The sequence below is a fragment of the Camelus dromedarius genome, chromosome 7, assembly GCF_036321535.1.
Source record: "Camelus dromedarius isolate mCamDro1 chromosome 7, mCamDro1.pat, whole genome shotgun sequence".
NCBI lineage: Eukaryota > Metazoa > Chordata > Mammalia > Artiodactyla > Camelidae > Camelus > Camelus dromedarius.
Genome location: NC_087442.1, coordinates 41,837,984 through 41,856,366, shown reverse-complemented (window position 1 = coordinate 41,856,366; position 18,383 = coordinate 41,837,984). Strand labels below are relative to the sequence as shown.

Here is an 18,383-nt window from a genome sequence, read left to right as displayed (position 1 = left end):
TCTCCTCTCCTCTGATAAGAGCCAGTCTTCCCTGGTTGATGAAACTCCCGGAGAGGAGATTGAGGACAAAGGCGCTCCTTTCTGAGGATCTGCCTTTAGGCAAAGAAGGGCAGTTCAGAGACAGTCTCCCCCTGCACTTGCTGTTTTTCAAGTGCCTTCAGCTCAGAAGTATCAGTGCAGTAACTTGGCACATTTGGGGCAGCATGTCCCTGAGATGGTGGCATTAAAGATGAAGGGGGCCTGGATGTAAGGCCCATCTAAGAGTTGTCTTCAAGAAAAGCTGCCCTGGACAGTCATCTGACTCACACTGGATTTTAAGTGAATGAAAAATAACCCTTTGCTGTGTTAAGCCACTGAGATATCAGGGTTTATTTGTTAAGCAACAAAGTCCATCCCATCCTGACTAATGCAATGAATTTTTTTTAAAAATTTTTTTAATTGTACAAGAAGTAAATATAAAGAAAATATTAACTAAACAATGGACCAGGATCTAACAAAGATTACGAAAGCGGTATTCAAATGCCACTTAGGGTTGTAGAGTCTTAGAGCTGATCTTGCAAAAGAGTTGAAAGCCAGGGCCCATCTGCCCTCACCAGGCCCTCCCAAGAGACCAGGACCAGGCTGGGGTCCCGTGCAGCCAAGGGCTACAAAACAGAACTAAAGGAGACAGTAGTTTCAGGCACCAAACCTGAGCCTCTGCCTCCTTGGAAACCAGCTGAATTAACAGCTCTAAAAATTGGAAGCAGAATAATTAGAATCACTTGGCGTCTGGAGGAAGAGATTTACAATTATCTACCTTTCCTTGGGCAGCATGATGTCCTCTTACTACTTTTTCTTTTATGGAACTCAGCTTTCCTACAGCCTTGTCACGTCTATAGATTGCTTGTGTGACTCAATGCCTTGTACCCCAAAGCCAATTTTTCCTCTTTCAGTCCTCAAGCTCTGATTGGGATTGAAGTCCAAATTATTTGTTCTTTCTCATTACAGCAGCCATGGGAATGGACACACATATATGTTCATCTTGGGTATGATTTAAATACTGATCAAAAATCATACTGTTTCCAAGTGGGAAACAAGGCCCATGGAGTTGACTGTGTCCAAGTAAATTCTCTTCCCTGGAGAAGGGCCGAGTGGGATTGATCTTGAGACTTAGATATCTCTGGGGTCCAGTGACAAAGTAGGAAGAGCACCAAACAAGCCGGACTCCAGTATTAGTTTAGCTGTTTGTCTTTGAGCAAGTTGATGACTTCTCTGTGCCTGTGTTTTTCAAAATGGAAGGAGTAACGGTTACCCCGACCAGCTAACTGATGCTGCAGTGAAAGCAGGTGGTAGCTATGAAGTAGGGACTGTATCACTATTGGCTAACACACCTTGAGTACCTACTACACAGCAGACACAACACTGAGCAGTCTGCACACGCGAAGTCATTTAATTCTCAGAGCCGACAAATGCAGAAACCATTGTTATTATCCCCTTACACAGATGAGAAAACCAAGACTTGGTTGGAGAGGGCGAGTAACTTCCTAGAAGTTACTATCACTTGGTTACTAAATGCTGGGGCCAGAAATCAAAGTCAGGTGCGTGCGGCCACAGAGCCTTAGTTCTTAACCTATGTCCGGCCGCACAGGGTTAATCTGAATAGTCTGAATTGGGCAGGGGTGGACAGGCGGCAGCCAACACTGCCTGAGTGCACCATGCTGCTTAGCAACGGGGCAAAACAAGCAGCCCTCCAGAAGGAAGGGAAGTGAGCCTCCGGGGTGGGTGGAGGAAGGACGGCCGGAGGGGGAGGGATTGGGTCCTGCCAAATCGGGGAGGGTGTGAGCGGTGATGGGCACTGTGGGCAATGACCCCTGCAAGCAGAGGCTCTCGTGGGGAGAACACTCCCACTGCCCAGTCTCTGCAAGCCAGAAAGCCTCTGCCAGGCTTTCTGCATCCAGACTCTGCATCTCTTTGGTGCTTTCTCCTTGGCCCTATGGATGGTGTAGGTGATACTGGGATTTTGAAAGTTTAAACTTGAACTCTCTTCATGTAACTAATCTGAATGCTTTCTCCTTATTATTTGTAACTGGGCACGATAGCTTATGAGGTGCCAGGGCCAACAAGGAAGACAGGGAATGGAAATCCCTGGTCATCTAAGTCCAACCTTAACCCTGGCATATGGGCCACCTGTAGATGGTGAGCAGAGGAGGTGCCAGCACTCCAAGGGCCTGGACTGTGGAAGCCTGGCCGGGGGGTGGGCCAGGGAGCGAGCGCCACTCTCCAAAGCCAACATCTACCAAGAACCTTAGAGGAGAAAATTTCAGATGAATAAGAAAGCCCCAAAGAAGCCCCACACATCCAGGAAAGAAATGGGGCATTTCACACTTCCCTTGAAATGGGTAAGGGGGTAAACGGATAGTCCTTCTTAAGTGTGAGTTATTTCTGTTCTTTATACAATTAGAGAGGCACAGAAAAGCTGCACCTCAAATATCTCCATGAAAACTGTATTGTATCTCTAAGGAATTATTTTTCATTTTGTTAAGGGTGATAAAGGTACTGTGGTTATGTTTTATTTTCTTTTCTTTTTAAAAAAAGGAAAGCATTTTGCAGTAGGAGAAGACGATGTGATGTCTGGGATATGCTTTAAAGTAATTCAACAAAGAATAAAAAGAAAAAGGAAACGTTGCAGATCATTAATAACTGAACTGTTCATCGGAGTGATGCAACTTTGAGGCTTGTACTATCCCTACTACTTTTATGTGTGTTTGAAATTTTGCATGAAAAAGAAAATGGGCTCATGGAACAATCACCCAAAGAACTTGCAGATGTGCCCAGGATGTATTCCTTTGGTCTGAGTAACTTCAGAACCTCTGCAAATGTCAACAAAATCTTCGTGCCTAAAACCTCTCTGTGCTTTAACAGCCGCTTCATGAAAATTAATTAATCAGATGACACTGTTATTAATGTAGGGAATTAGGAGAATGACAAATGAAGAAAACTTTGTTTTTGAAAAAAGAAAAATAGAGGCTGGGTACCAGGAAGCTGAAGGACGTAGAAGTACAGAAACTACACTGTGGGTTTTGGGGAAGTTGGTAAAATGTCTTCTCAAAGGAATTCTCTGATGGAAACAAATAAAGTACCATGGATGGAAGACCAGAATATCTGGATACTACTCTGGTCCTTGCCACTAACTGGTTGTGTGTCTTTGGGCATGTCATTTGTGTATTCACTCATCAAACATCTAAAGCACCAGGGTGGGGAGAAAGACCTGAATTGCACCACCTGCCCTGGCTTAGCATCTCTGGGATGGGCTGCTGACTAACCAAGCCCCATGTAGTGTGGTCCAGTGCTGCGCATGCGCTGTGAGGCTCCAGGGGAAATGCAAAAGGAAGAAGAAGAGCTTAGCATGCATAGAAAGGGGAGATGGTATTGCAGGGGCAGGAACTGCATGCACAAATTTGTGGACATGTGATCCAGATCCTCATGGATCTAATGAGGCTGGAGTGCGGCGGGTTTTTAGGGATGTGGCAGGGACACAGCTGGAGAAGTAGGCGAGGCTCAGATCCATTTGACAATTCACTCAACAAAAAGCCATTGAGCTGAGCCCCTCCTGTGGACCAGGCAGTACCAGGGGCCGGATACAGCAGCAAAACAAGACAGAGAAGAATATCCGACTTGGCAGAAATTACATGGGTGCAGGTGAAGAAAAAGACCATAAAGAAGACGAATGAAGAGAGAGTATGTCAGCCGACAAGCTGTGAGTGCGGCAGCCAGACACACGGGGGTGGGGGTACGGGGATAGGGAGCGTTGGGGCGGCCGGTTTCAGTTTGAATGTTTGAAGCATGTTCTGAAGGAAGAAAGAAGTGAGCCTTGCTGGCAGCTGGGGGAAGAATATTCTAGAAAAAGTTCTTAGGACCTTGAATACCAAGAGGAAAAGCTTTGTCCTCACAAATGGATATAGTGGATTTTAACTGGAGGATCCAAACGGTCAATTTTCAGGTTTTAAAGGACCATTTTCCTAGATCTATACAGCAGGTAGGTCGAAGGAGGCAGGGAGACCAACTGGGAGACAATTCCAGAAAATTCCACAAAAGAGACTCTGAGTGTGTAAATGAGAAGTGCGTGTAGTGGGGGAGGGCTTGAGAACAAACAGAGGAGAACTGCAAATTGGTAGGAGCTGTCTGAGGCTGGCTGGGGAGGAGGAGGGGGCGGATGAAGGCTACGATGACCCCCGTGTTCTGATTTCCACAGAGCGGAGGGGTACGGGGCATGTGGAGTTGTCCACCTACTAACCTTGCCCGATCCTTGGTCACATGTCTTACTGGGATACAACTCTCACCAGGACAAGAAGGGCCAGTCCACAGTCGAGGCTGCCAGCAGTCAACTAGGCCTGTGAAGGGTTACCCCTCCCGCTGGTGGCTGGCATCTTCCCGTGTGTCACAAGACCACAGCCTCCCTGGTGGGGAAGGGTGCACCTCACACCGTCAGCTGGTAATCTTTCTTATTTTAAAAGGAACACCCTATTCTAAAAGGCACAGTGCAACGCCAGTTTCCAAGTAAAGGAAAATGCCACTGTGTCCCTTCATTACCAGAGCCACGTTCTGTTTGCTGGTACAGGTTGGTCTTATGGCTATTTGTATCCGTTCTGCTCCATTAGGCTAATTTGTTTTTGGATACAAATGAAAGCTGCTGTCCTGAGCCCACTGTGCTGCATTTTCAGAAACACCCCATTCTGTGTGGAATGAGTTAGCAGGTTTTGTAGATGCAAAAGATATGTCTTTGATTTAATATTCAAGCCAGACAAGGAAAACTGCCCACGGGAGCACAGAAATAATTAAGCAGTATCATATAGAGTGGTCCACGCAAACGCCACATGCCTGGGGCAGGTCAAGGGTCTAACTGCTTCCTGATGTGGCATTTGCTGTTACACTTTCTGCATCAAAAAGCATGTGGACGCTGAGAAGATGCAACAGGAATCCTCCTGCCCCCAGGCCACATTTAGCAGTGCCCCAACAGGAGGAGTCATCCTGAGGGGACTGGAGCCATCAGGGCAGGCAGGGCTGGTTAACATAGGAGATAAGCCCCCTCCACTGCTGTAACTGCCTGGGATCTTTCCACTCAGCTGCCTGGGTACCACAACAGCCGCCATTAGTGGCTTAATTAAGTTAAGACAATGGCTGTCTACTAGGAATCAGCGAGACTGGCTGCATAATTTGTGGGGCCCAGGGCAAAGTGAAAACGTGGGGCTCCTTGTCCAAAAAGTAAGGGAAAAGTAAAGTTGAATGAGAATATAAATTTGTTTCCGTCTTCTCCAATCTCTACCTCAACTTGTTATGGTGTTCTCAATTCGCTATTTAATGTCATGCTAAGTAAAGAAAATTTTACGATGTAAACTGTTAGTGTGAATTTTTACTGTTCATCTTTGCACATGCAATGCCAGTTTTAAAGGCAAATAGACATGCAGTTAACTCATACACAAAACTACCAAAATCACATGATTTCCATCGTGTAGCTCATACGTGCATACATATTTCGTTCTTACCAGAACGGTGGAAATGCTGCACAAGATGAACTCAGATCTCTTCTTGATCACGTGTCATCTACCATCCCTCTCTGCCTTTGCCTTCTTGAGGAATAAGGAAAGAAAAAGAAAAGATGGGCTCTCCTACGATTCCCTCTCCTTCTCTGTTGTCCTTTCCAGGATAAGTGATGGCCTCCCACAGCTAATAATAATTGATCAGTGGCACCTTCTTAGTTTGGACAGATGCATCGTGGTCGTGTAAGATTGGAATATCAAAGGGAAATAGGTTAGAGAAGGTATAGGGAGCTCTCTGTATTATCTTTGCAACTTAAGTGTAAATCTAAAATTATTACAAAATAAAAAAGTGTATTGAAAAGAGGAAAAGACTTCCTTAGCACCTTGCCAAGAATCACTGGGTTAAAAGGGGGGTGGCATGACATAAACAGGGGGCAGCATTGAAGGCATGACAGCAGCATTTATCTAATTTGCCTGATAAGCTTTACCTGGGATAAATTCCTGTACCCATTTCTAGAAGATTCTGATTTATTCAATCTGCGGTGGGTCCCAGGATGGGATTTTTAGCAAGCAGTCACCCTGGGAAGTCTTATCAGACAAATTCAGGGACTGTCACATTGGAGTGCAGCAGAACAGGTAAACTCAGGGCCAAATGCCAGCTGTGTGACCTTTTCTTGCTTACCGGGTTTGTAAGTTACCAGCTATGTGACCTTTTAGGCGCTGACTTAACTTCTTAGAAAAATCAGTAGTTATATGGCCCTACTGTAGTGACAATATATGAAGTATATAGAAAAACACCTGGCACAGGGCTTGACACACCGTGTGTTATAACCGGCACAAACACCTTGTATTCTGATTTTTCCTTCTAAGGAGAACTGGCGGTTAATGAACTGTGACCACAGTTCTTAAACAAGTTACACCAAGACACATGCCCTTTTTCCAGAAGATAACACACACCAAGAAAATAGGACACATAATCTCTTTAAGGGTCCCTGTATTTAGAGATTATGCTTGCTCATTTATTTTCTGAGAGACAATGGAGAGACAGTTTCCCCTTCAATGAGAGAGTCAGACTGGCCATTTCCACTGGCTTTTGCCCTGAGGAAGGTCACTTGATTGCCTGCACAGAAGCCCCAGGCACATTTGTGGCAGGAGCAAAAGCCTCTGTGTGTCCCCCTTCCCAGCCAGCCACCCCGTGCAGGCTCCGGAACAGCTGGGACGCTGGATGGAATTCCTCTGCTGGCAGAGGCCAGGAAGCAGCGTGGGTAAAATATGAACACTGCTGAGCCTTGTACTTCATGGGAAATAAAAAGACAGTAAAATCCTTTGGCTGCTTTTTGTCTCTGGATGTCCTGAAACTTCCGTCTCTTTTTGAGGGAAAGAATCACCCCTAATTTAGACAAGCCCTAAGACAGTGTGCCACAAATTGCTGGTCCCCTCACCCCTGCTGGAAGGATACATTAAATCTTTATCATCTCTGAACATCTTAGAAACAAATTTTTCAAGGTGCTAAGAAGAGGGGCTTGTAGCAGGCATTGGCCAAGAGGCAAAGGAGATAAAGATACAATGAAGACTGGGGGCTTACGAGGCAGCATTCAGCACAGGGTCTTAGAGAGAACATGTGCAAGAGGTGGGGGGGAAACAGAGGGTCATCCTGTACAGAGGGTTACCCTTCCACAGTAAGACCACCCTCACGCCAGGTCTACTCTCACCATCCTATCAAGACATATTTAAAGGTCCTATCCACTATACTCCGCCTCATGCTAGAGCCATTCATAACGCCGCTCTCAAATGCCATCTAAGCCCAAGGAAATGTTAGATGGTAATGTTGTCCTTTAAATACACATATGTACACACACACCCCCCAACCTATCGGGATCAATCAAAGCAAAAAGGGAGACTTTATTGGGAGACCCTAAGGGTACCCAAAAAAGTACAGTAGAGCTTCACAAGGGTCCAGAAGTAGGAAGTGAGAGTCACTCTGAGCCAAGGTAGTGACCTGTCTATCTCTTCAGGGATGGACAATCTTTGATGTCTGCTTCCTTGGAGATCTCTGATTCATGGCAAAATTCCCCCAACCCCTCACTTTCCACCTCTCTGTGCAGATGGCTGAAAATGGTGGCTCCAAACTCCAAAGCTCTACCTTTTCCAAGCTCCAGAACAACCAAACCACCTATGACGTTCTAGCTCCTGGAGCAAGATACTGCTATGCCAGCCTGGGTTGTGAGTTCACCTGCCACGTCGGGTCATGCAACATAAGCAAGATCTACACTCAAGTCCTTCTTGTGGTGTGGGGGGTCTGGACCAAGTCTCCAAGAAGAAGGCATGGTCTCAGTAGATACCTCAAGAGATAATTTACTGCAGGTGAAAAATGCCGTGCTGCTAAGTCAGATTTTTTTTTTTTAGTGCCTTTGCTATCTTTTCCATATCTCCTGTTCATCAGTTCTGTGTTCTACACTTGGATGTTGGAATCTGGATCAGAAAGGAAATAAAGTGAAGGAAGAGAGCAATGACGAACCATTTCAACATTAAAATTATCTGGAAAATAGAGTCTGCAGAGATATTTAGACTGCCTGACATGGTCTTTCTCCCTTCATGCGCTTGCCGTTCACAGTGGAGAAGAAACACCCACTAATTCTGTAAGTTCCACTGAGGGCATGGAGCAGGGCAAAGGAAACTCTTCCCCAGGAGTGGCCTTCCAGGGCACACCTTGCAGCGAGGAGGCACAAACAGGAGAGGCTATAAACTGCTCACAAAGGAAGAAAGGCAGAGTGGAAAGGTTAGGAATGAAAAAGGATCTGATGGCAGGAAAGCTGGTTCAAATTAATGAGACAATGCAAGCCTTGACATTCTTGATGGATGTCAGCGGTTAAGTGCTAGCCGGACCTTCTGAGGTTACAACCTCCATTCAGACCTCAACTCGGGATGGCAATCTGAAACCCAAGGCCATGGGCAGAGAGCATCTGCGAGCCCAGCAGGGATTAGTACCGTGGCCTTGGGAGGCCCCTCCAGGCGGCTGCTTCCTCCCATGTACCAGTTATCCTGAAGCCAGGTGTGCTCTGGGGGCGACAACAATACCAAGTAATTAAGACAAAATGTTCTTGGCTGTGTCTCAGGCATATTCTTTAATGACAAGAACAAAGGGTTAGTTGATGAACTAATTTTTGGTGGGGAAGGCAGCAGCATCTATTATTAAATGAATGCTTAGGATTTTTGTTTGTTTGTTTTTCAATAGCCCCATTATAATTTCAGTTCAGATACTCCAAAGCTCATGTTTCCTAATTTATTATCGCTTGCTACAGTCCTCTGGGATCCCATAATTGAATTTTACTGGCGTCATTACCATATCCACAAACAAGCTAGTCTTCCTGAACTAAATCAGTCAAAGCCTGTTGGTTGGCCCACAGGAAACATGCCCAGAGTTGAAGCTGACCTCAGCATAGAAAGGCGGGCAAGTTTCCCTGGCCAGGGAGACGGGCTACTGCGGGGAGCAAGTGAGGCTGCATGTGGTCAGCCCTGAACATCTGTGGGAGAAGTAGGCACACAGGGCAAGAAGAGAAGAAGAGGAAAGAAAGTATGAGGCTCCAAACACCAGATCCCCCAAATAACCAGATTATTATCCCACTCAGTCCAAAATAGACCAGCTTCTGAGACATGGGGTCTACATACTTGGTTGAGAACCAGGAAATTCCACAAGGAGATGTTGAAATTCCATTAAAAAAAAAAAAAAAGCAGATTGACAGCCTACATCCTCTCCTTCTTACATCCAAAACAGGAAAATAAAAATCATAATTTAGATGCATTTTAGGGCTACATGGACACATAGCAATCATCTAAATCCAGGCTCCTTGTTTTCCACTGGCGGCTCAAAGAGATCAAATGAATTCTTATCTCAATGTAATATTTAACTTTTTTTTAAAAATCCACATCCTTCAAAGATTTACCCTTAAAAACTTAGGGCAACAGGGAAGCAGAGTGAAAAGAATACAGATAGAAATTGACTGCCACTTGACTCCTGTGAGCCTGTGGGTTCAGAGTTGCTGACCTCTGAGCTTTGATCACTTCATCTGGAAAATGGGAATAATAATAATAATAATAATAGTTTCTGTGAGGGCTGACATAATGCATACAAAATATCTCACAAAGCACCTGGTGCTCAGTCTTAGCTAAACATGATTCTACCTTGGCATTTGTTAAAGGAAACAGAACCTTTATTTTGAAAATACTGTACTGCTAGGAAGATAAGTAGCTGAAAGGATGGGACTTTGCTGAAGGACCTGCTCCTTCCCAAATAGTTCCCACCAAATTCCAGAACCCAGGAAAGGAGAAGGGCCCCTCGGGTAAGCACCCCCACATTTCTAAAGGCATCAGGCAAGGACTTTGGGTAATTTTGCCTGGGCAGCTAAATTCACATACCACAGGGACTTTGCAAAAGTTATGGGGACCCAGGTCCTCTGACCCACAGATCATATTTCAACTCAGGTGCTGTTGGTGTTCTCAAAAACATCACTATCCTGATGAAGGATGAAGGAATGTGACCACTTCTCCATACAGGCTTCACTCTCCCACGTCCTGATTTCTTGTTAGAAAAAAAAAAAAAATAAAAAACCAACAGCTCCACCATTTCCTCTCCTGTTTTCATGTCCCTTCCCTGTTTCTTTTAAGTGAAAATCAAGAAAATAACCCAAATGAATCAACTGTCAACAGATTAAATTCTGTTAGGGGCTGAGTTGTGTCTCCCCCAGCCTCAAAATTCAGGTGTTGAAGTCCTAACCCCTAGTATCTTAGAGCGTGACATTCTCTGGAAACTGGGTCATCGTCGTTGTAACTACTGTTAAGATGAGGTCATACTGAAGCAGGCTTTTACCTCAAAATGAATGGTGTCCTTGTAAAAGGGGGAAATTTAGACTCAGACAGGCACACAGGGAGAACGTCACGCAAAGATGAAGGCAGAGATGCGGCTGATGCGTCCACAAGCCAAGGAACGCGGGAGACTGCCAGCAAACCACCAGCTGCGAGGAGGTGGCATGGACCTGACTCTCCCTCAGAGCCCTCAGAAGGAACCAGCCCCCCGGACACCCGATCGCGGACTTCGGCCTCCAGGGCGATGAGCTAACACATTTCTGTTGTGTAAGCCATCCAGTCCATGGTACTCTGTCACAGCAGCCCTAGCAGGCGAAAACAAACGGCAACCACTTCTTTCTGGAAATATATCCTCTTTTACCTCCTTAACCTTGTTCCAGGACCACTGTGGCCAGAGCACCAGGCACCCTCCCACCCAGACCCCCTCCCCACAGCTGCTTCGATGGGGCTCTGCTCCACCTACCACCCAAGCAGGCTTGGTGCTGTCTGTGAACTCAGGTCCTGGAGTTCGCCTCTAAACTCCAGGCCAGGAAGCAGTCAGTACCACGCTGGGGTGGGGGGTTGGGGGACACAGCGCCAGCATCATCCAAGGTCACGCCCCTCACCTTTGGCCTCCCCTAATCGGGTGGCAATCACAGCCCGAGAGCTGATAACACAGATTATCCACGTTTTTCAGCCTTATTCAGCTCCCTTATAAGGAAAAACTATGCCCCTTGCAGGCTTGTAGACTGGAGTAGCTATTATAAATCTGAGCTTGCAGATGAGGGACTGAGGTCATCTTCCCTTTTCAGTAAAAATAGAAAGATGTTAAATGAGGAAAGAAAATGTAAGAAGCCATCTCTCTCCCCCCCCTCTCTTATATACACACCCCCCCCACCTATACACACAGAGTCTTTTCCACTGGATTGTGTCTCCTTTTATGGATGTGTATTCACAGGAACAGAGATATTGGTTTCTGTCCCCTGGGGAAACGATGATGAATACGCCAAGGTCAGTGGCTTCATCAGCCCAGGAACCTGCTCACTCTGGCAACTGCAGATAATCATTTAGCTGGTGGGCCTGGTTGCTGTCCCTCAATTCATGCTTCACCATGTCGCTGAAATGTCCCTTATCTCATAAAAACACTTGTCGTCTTGTGTCTTTCTGGCGCAGAAAGAAATTTATAAATGATTGTTTTGTCTTGTATTTTTTTAAAGTGTCAGTCATGATTTTGTGGTGGAAAAAGTTACTAAAGAATGGGGACTACGTGGAAAATAAAATCAGTGTGTCGGCAACAATGTTCTGTCCCGTATCCTGGAGAGCAAAAGCTCAGGCTTCAATAGATCCAAAAGGTCTTTGACGAAAAATTCTTCCTACCATGACTCCTCTCCTAACAGGCTTAATGCTTAAAATTAAAAAAAAAAAAAAAAAAAATTCCACTGGCATTTACTGAGAACCTACTATGTGAAATGCCTACTATGCCAGATGACAGGACTCTCAACCTAAATCAGACACGATTCCAGATTTACTTGAAGCAACATGAAATCTATACGTAGTATGCAAAGGGAAGAAATGCACGTTAAATTTCCCAAATGTTCCCTTTTTGAGAACTGTATTCCTATACTACAGGTAGAAAAAGTAGAAACATATGGTACTCCCAGTCAAACAGACCATCTTACACTACCCATCATTTTTCAACCATTGCTATATAAATGTACATTTGGCTGGAATTACAGTTATTAAATGACTTACCCCAACACATGAGTGTCTATGACTTATGTGAACAGTCTGCACGTGTGTCTCAGTGGGGAAGGCTGGACAGTTGCCTTGCAGTCCTCGTCAATAAGCAGGTAGCCAGGAACTCTGGGGCTAGCCAGGCTCTGTGGAGACACAAAGAGAAATGCACGATGGGGTTCTCCTCTTAAGGGAGCTCACAAACCAGTGGGAAGAGCTAACCTCACAGCACAGGACAGTGACCCGTCCATGTCAAGGCAGAGGGAAGCATCTGTGGCTGAGAGATGGACTACATGTCTCTCATTAAATATTTACAGACAAATATTGTAACTCTGGGTATTGCCCTTGACGTATTATATAGATTAAGAAAAATGGGAGCAAATAAAGGCCAAACTACTTAGAGATGATTTTTAACGTGTTAGACTGGGGAAAAGAAATGTTCGCAGGGAATCTTAAGAACAATCCCTGGTGTTTTGCCAGTTGTCACGTGTACATGCAAGGCAGCAGCGTCGGGACTGACAGCCAGGACTCTGGACCAGCCTGGCTTCCAGTCAAGACTCAAACACCTCCCCACTCAGCAATCTTGCTTAGAATACATAACTTCACGGCACCTTAATGTCCTCATCTCTAAAGTGAGGACAGTAATGGTACCTACCTCAGAGGATTACTATGAGGATGGAATGAATTAATGTAGAGAAAGTTCTTAAAATAGTGCCTAAAGCAAAATTAAATGCCCTTTGTCCCCAAATAGTCAATACTTGAGTCTTACATACTCACTTGATGTAACACCCATTTTAAGTCCTTATGTACATGAAATAATACAGACGTAAAACCAAGATAAAAATCTCAAACAGAGCTTCTCCCTTCTATAAGATGTTCCACGTTGCCAGTTAATAATACCTTTGATGTAAGCAATATGGAAAGTAAGCATTTTTGTTTACCCTGTGATAATGAGTTTACCTAAAATTTTGAGATCTGGTGATTATGAAACAGTATTGGATTTGCACAGTCCTTGCTAGGAGAGGGGCATCTGTGGATTACTCCACGAAATAAGAATCCTGCCATATCTAATTCCTGGTGTTCCTCTGCTGCTGGTTTGGTTTCAGGTTGAGCATTTGTTTAGAGTTCAGTGTGTACAACAGAAAGTCATTACCTTTTATAAGACAGGGTTTCTTCCTAAGTAAATGCAGTATATAGGAAGATGCCTAACTGAGGATTCATGATACCATGATTGATGATGTTCTCAAGTTGACACTGAAAGCCCCAACCACAGGGCTTTAAAAAGTACACAATTCTTCACTCTCCTTCACTTGAACTCTTTCAGATGTTACCTAAACATAATCCAACTTACAGAGCTGTTCATGACAAAAGGAATCTCACCTTAATTTTATTTGGAAAGGGGTCCCTGTTTTACATAATGTTGGGGGGAATAGAGTTAAGTAAAAATAAAACATATTCCTGGGTGCTAATTTGCATGTATATTAGCATAAATTAGCACACAAACTTAAGAACCTCTGTGTGTGCAAAATCTCCAAAAACTAAAAATTAACATATTAAAAGAACTAGTGGAAAGTAATACAACAGATAATGGAATTTCAACAGAGAAACATTTTTTGAAAGAAATAAAAAATGCGAAAAAAAAGATATGAGAGATGAATAATTCCTTAAAGGGCTAATTAGCAGACAAACCAGTTGGAAAAAAATCAGCAAACTTAAAGATAGGTCCATAGAAATTATCTGAGCTGAATTACAAAGATTTTTTAAAGTGTTAAAGAAAAAGAGGTTCAGAATATCTGAGATGCACAGGGCAATATCAAGTGGTCTAACATGCACGTAGTTAGATTTCCAGATGAAGGAGAGAAAGCCGAGCAGACGGAATATTTGAAGAACTATTTCAAATGGCTAAGAATTTCCTAAAATTATTGAAAGACAATCACAGATGCGAGAAGCTCAAAGAGACCTAAGCAGAGTTTTAAGAAATAAACCCACATATAGAGCCAGTGGAATTTTTTTTAACAAAAGTTTCTGGACCAGTAGATATATATATGCAAAAAAAAAAAAAGTTAACTTTGCTGGATTCATACTTCATACCATATAAAAAATCAATTTGAAATAGATCATAGGTCTAATTGTAAAGAAAAATACAGCTAGGAAAATAAAAAGGCAAACCACAGACTGGGAGAAAATATTTGCATAACATATATTTGACAAGGGACTTGTGTCTAGAATACATAAAATATTCTTATAACTCACTTATAAGAATACAAAGAACCCAATAAAAAACAAAAGATTTGAACAAACACTTCACCAAAGACACACAAGTGGCAAATATTTACATGAAAAGATTCTCAGTAACATTAGTCATTAGGGAAATGCAAATTAAACCAAACAAAATAACATTACACACTAATTAGGATGACTTTTTTGAAAAAGAGAAAAACCAAGGTCTGGCAAGTATGTGAAACAATAGGAAATCTCATTTATTGCTAGTGGGAACGCAAAATGGTACAGCTACTTTGGAAAACAGTTTGCAGTTTCTTATAAAGTTAAACACATACTTAACCTAACAGCCGAGCAATCCCAGCCCTATTTACTGAAGAGAAATGAAACACATTTCCATACAAAGACTTGAATACAAATGTTTTAGCTGCTTTATTCACAACAGCCCCAAACTGTCCATTAACCGGTAAAGAGATAAATTGGACTGCATAAATTAAAACTCAAAAAACCTTACTTTAAAAAATCAAATTTAAAAAATAGAAAGGAAGAAAGAAAGATGATAACATGACAACTAAATGCAATGTATGATCTGAACCAAGGAGATAATAGGTAAAAAGGATATTAACAGAGTTGATAAATTTTGATAAACAATTCCTACTGTATTGCACAGGGAACTATATTCAATAGCTTGTAATAAACTATAATGAAAAAGAATATATATCACTGTGCTGTACACTAGAAACTAACACAACATTGTAAATCAACTATACTTCAATTAAAAAAGACAGGTGATAAATTTTGAATATGGAATGTAGATTTGATAATAGTATTTTATTAGTGTTACATTTTCTGATCTTGATCATTGTACTATGGTTATCTAAGAGAACATCCTTGTTCTTGGGAAATACAACTGAAATATCTAGCAATAAAGGGGCACAAGGTCTGCAGTTTACTCTCAAATAGTTGAGAAAGAGGACAATAAAGCAAATGGGGCAAAATTTTAACAACTGGTAAAGACGGTTAAAGGGTATGCAGAAATTTTCTGAAATATTCTTGCAACATTTTTGTACTTTTTCCCTTAAGAACCAAGTAAGAAAGAGAGGGGTTAATAATGAGTGACACCAACAAGGAAGAAAAAGAACAACGTAAGTAGACTTAAGCACAAGGTAAAAACAAACAAAGGTGTGTGTGTGTGTGTGTGTGTGTTCAGCAATCAAAACAGAAATAGAAAAAGTATATGACCAAGCAAGGTGTTTGAAGACAGTGAGAGCACATAATTGAGATCTTCCAAGAAACAAACTAGATTCTCCTCAGAGCAAGTCACCCTTTTCCTTGGCACAAACCATGTCAGAGAGTCTTTCAAAATAAAAGGAAAGCAGAAGTCGACACCTTCTGAAAACTGAGCCCAGAGCAGATGGGCTCAGGGTTGTACTTAGCCCAGGGATATACTCAGCCCTGTTATCTCTGTGGAGCCTTTCCCCAGAATTGGGGAAGTGGTAAGTGTGCAGAGGTTAGAAAAGACACACAGTAGGTACATTTTAAATGTACGATAAGCAGCCCCTAAAAAGAAATAGAAACTGTGCGCATGCAGCAAAGGAGCAAAACGCTTCAGAAAGAAGAACTAGAAAATATCAAACTAATTGTTTTTTTCCAAAGACCCTCCCACCTCCCCCCTCAACACACACACACACATAGCTACCATCTTCAACAATACAACCACACCTATGTGGCTACCAATTTAAAAGACAGGAGATTGCTAAAAATAAAACTACCATATGATCCAGCTACCCACTTCTGGGTATTTATTCAAACAAAGCAAAAACAGTAACTTGAAAAGATATGTGGACCGTATGTTCATTGTGGCATTATTTATAATAGCCTAGATATGAAAACAACCTAAGTGTCCATCAACAGATGAATGGATAAAGATGTGGTATGTGTGTGTGTGTGTGTGTGTGTATACATATATATATGTATGTGTATATATATGTATATATGATGTGGTACACACACACACACACACACACAATGGACTATTACTCAGCCATGAAAAGAAAGGAATCTTGCCACTTTTGACAACATGGATAGACTTTGAAGGTATTATGCTAAGTGAAACAAGTCAGACAAAAAGACAAATACCATATGATTTCACTCATATGTGGAATCAAAAAAACAAAACAAACAAAATTCCTAGATATACAGAATAGATTGGTCGTTATCAGAGGGGAAGGGGGTCGGGGGTGGGCAAAATAGGTGAAGGAGGTCAACTGTATGGTGACAGACAGTAACTACATTTATTGTGATGATCATTTTGTAGTTGTACATTGTATACAAAGATCCAAGTATTGTGTTGTATATCTGAAATTAATGTAGTGTTATACATCAATTTTACCTAAAAAAAAATTGCTCGAGGGGTGCAAAAGGTAATTTATAGCTTCAAGAAAAGGGGTAGAGGGTAGAGGAGGAGGATTTGGGAAGACTGAAAGTACAGTTGATCCTCATTATTCACGGATTATGTATGTGTGAACTCACCTGTTCACCAGAATATCATTGTAACCCCAGAATCTATACTCTGTAGCACCCTCACGGCCACTGGCTGACTTGCGCAGAGCAGCAGAAAATCCGAGTTGCTGTGCTATTCCCAGCTGGAGCTGAACAAGGCAGTGTTTTGCCTTCTTGTTTCATATCTCATACTGTAAATAAGTGTCCTTTTCAGTCTGTTTAGTGCCATATTTTTTGCATTTTTGTTCTTTTTTGTCGGTGATTTTGTTGTTTAAAAGGGCTCCCAAGCGTAGTGTGGAAGTGCTGGCTGGCCTAAGCACAGAAAGGCTGGGGTCTGTCTTAGGGAGAAACGTGTGTGTTAGATAGACTTCCTTCAGGTATGAGTTATGATGCTGTTGGCCATGAGTTCAATGTTAATGAATGAACGAAACGTATTAAATAAGGTATCTTTAAAGAGAAGCACACATAAAATAAGGTTCTGTATTGATAAGTTGATGAAAATGTTGTGGACAGAGGCTTGCCGGAAATCTAACCCTGAATTTCTCCTGGGAGAAGCTGTTCAGTATTCACTGAATCAGCATTTGCTGTGACCTTATACAATATAACTTCCGTAAATAAGGAGAATTGATTGTTAGAAAGAAACATATCCAATTCACAATGGTAGTTGCTTTAGAAGACAGGGTGTGGGGAAGGAAATCAGGGGTTTTCTCAATGAAGATATTTATTAAGGCTGAAAACAAACGTCGCAAAATGTTAACTGTTCCTGAGTGGTGCTAATATGGGCGTTTGTTATCATCTGCACTCATTTTAATTTCCTAAAGTAAAAATCCTAAGGACACCATAGTTGAGAGAGAAGGGAGTAAGAGGGTGATGACTGCTGAAAGTATGTCTCCACACACTACAGTGTGCACATACTGAGTTAAGTATAAAATCATCTGTAGGGTAAGCATTACTTAACCAAAAACTATAACTTGGGAGATGAATAATTGCTCCTTGGCTACAGCTGGTCTTAACATACAACAGTGCTGCCCTGTCTCAGCATAACCATGGCACAGAGCGAGAGTTCATAAAACTTTGCTGAGTTTGAAAGAGATGTCATGAAGTTACATAGTTAGGAGGCGCTGTTGCTTGAAATGCTGGTGCATGACAGTTTGTCCAGCATCTAATGCCAGTTCACAGCCAAATTATAAAGCCACGTTTCTGTGTCAATAAGGAATCACATAACCTGTAGCTTAAAATCCCTTAAAAGATGTGATGGGATATTTAGGTATTCTGCTCCAAGATAAAGCAAACAGATATCAGGAAGTTACATTTTTTCCCTAATTATTTCAGTGGTCAATAAAAGTAAAATCTCCAAATACCTCAGTCTCCTATGCAAAAATGAAAAGAACACAATTCACCACATGATAAAGAAGGATGTAGTGACCTGAGATCCCTAGGAAAAAAGCATTTGTGCATGCAAAGTATCCTTCTAAGTAAACTAAAAGTGAAAGGAGACTTGGAAATGCTATCACTAGGTTAACGGGAAGGGGGCCACTATGTAAGCAAGACCATTGACACATCTTTAGT

At 42.5% G+C, this 18,383-nt stretch overlaps 1 protein-coding gene across 2 annotated transcripts in view; it reads right to left on the bottom strand.

Annotated features, from left to right (window-relative positions):
- TRIL (TLR4 interactor with leucine rich repeats) overlaps positions 1 to 18,383 on the bottom strand; it is a 113,447-nt gene that overhangs the window by 88,581 nt on the left and 6,483 nt on the right. For both annotated transcript variants that reach the window (XM_064487483.1, XM_031455107.2), the window contains exon 2: positions 12,111 to 12,238. The gene's annotated coding sequence lies outside the window, so the exon portion shown is untranslated. The remainder of the gene's footprint in view (positions 1 to 12,110; positions 12,239 to 18,383) is intronic.